General features: G+C 37.4%; 1 non-coding gene across 1 annotated transcript; it reads left to right on the top strand.

Annotated features, from left to right (window-relative positions):
- Positions 1 to 225: 225 nt before the first annotated feature.
- LOC123574195 (U6 spliceosomal RNA) lies at positions 226 to 332 on the top strand. Its single transcript, XR_006699092.1, has one exon. It is a non-coding gene; the product is annotated as a U6 spliceosomal RNA (small nuclear RNA).
- Positions 333 to 1,171: the final 839 nt, after the last annotated feature.

Here is a 1,171-nt window from a genome sequence, read left to right as displayed (position 1 = left end):
TCTGAATCAACATCTAATATATAGACAGAGCTGTTTCTTCCATAGCAAAGACTCATGGGTCCAGGAATAAGGGGCAGAAGCGGGAATGAATTTATTCACTATTACTCCTCGTGACTGACTAATAAAATGTTTTGCTTCCTGTTCCCATGACCTTATGCTCTACTGGCCTAAAAGTCCTAGTTCCTGAGGGAGAAATGCTTCCAGTAGGAGATACAACAATGAATTGTGCTCACTTCAGCAGCACATATACTGAAATTGGGATGATACGGAGAAGATTAGCATGGCCCCTGTGCAAGGATGACATGCAAATTCATGAAGTGTTCCATTGAAAAATAAATTAATTAATAAAAACTGCTGCCCAGCCACTTTGAATTCCTCATGCCTCTGAATCAACAGGCAAAGAAGAGAGTTGCTGTGCTGTCTGCGGTGACTGATCAGAACTAGCAAGGGGAAACTGAACTGCTATTGCACAATGGAAGTAAGGTTGAGTATGTCTGAAATGCAGTAGAACCTGCAGGATGCCCCTCTGTACTACATGTCCAGTAATTAAAGTCTGTAAAATTACAACAACCTAATCCAGGCAAAACTCCTAATGCCCCAGATCCTTTAGGAACGAAAGCTTGGGTCACTTGACCAGGTAAAGAACCAGCTAAAGAAAGGCAAACAAACAAACAAAACACAGGATAGTTAGTGAAAGAAGGTAGTTATAAATATCAACTACAACCATGTAACCAGTTACATAAATGAGGACTGTTAGGAGTATTCCCCCTTACTTTGTTATGAAATGTTCATGTGTGTATAGTAAACATCTTTTTCTCCCTCTCTTATTCCTTTATTATGTAACATATAATGTATTGATTTATTAACATAATATTTAAGTATTGTTCAACTTACATCATAGTATTTTTTAAGTTACAGGATGTCAAGGAGAAGAGTAAACATCAAGAACTTTATCTCCTTTTCTGGGGAATGGGTAATGCATATTCAGTTTTATGTGAGATAGTTATATTATGTAAAGTGGAGTTATGACCTTGTTATTGTGTTTATTTGGAAATTAAATATGATTTAAGGAGATGTATATGAATGCCAAGCTGAGAAGGGATAGATTTTGTTGACTAGGACAATGGGGTGCCCAGATATTTGGTTGAACATTATTCTGGGTGTGTCTGTG

The sequence above is a fragment of the Macaca fascicularis genome, chromosome 6, assembly GCF_037993035.2.
Source record: "Macaca fascicularis isolate 582-1 chromosome 6, T2T-MFA8v1.1".
In the NCBI taxonomy this organism is placed as follows: Eukaryota; Metazoa; Chordata; class Mammalia; order Primates; family Cercopithecidae; genus Macaca; species Macaca fascicularis.
This window is presented reverse-complemented; position numbering and strand designations above follow the sequence as displayed.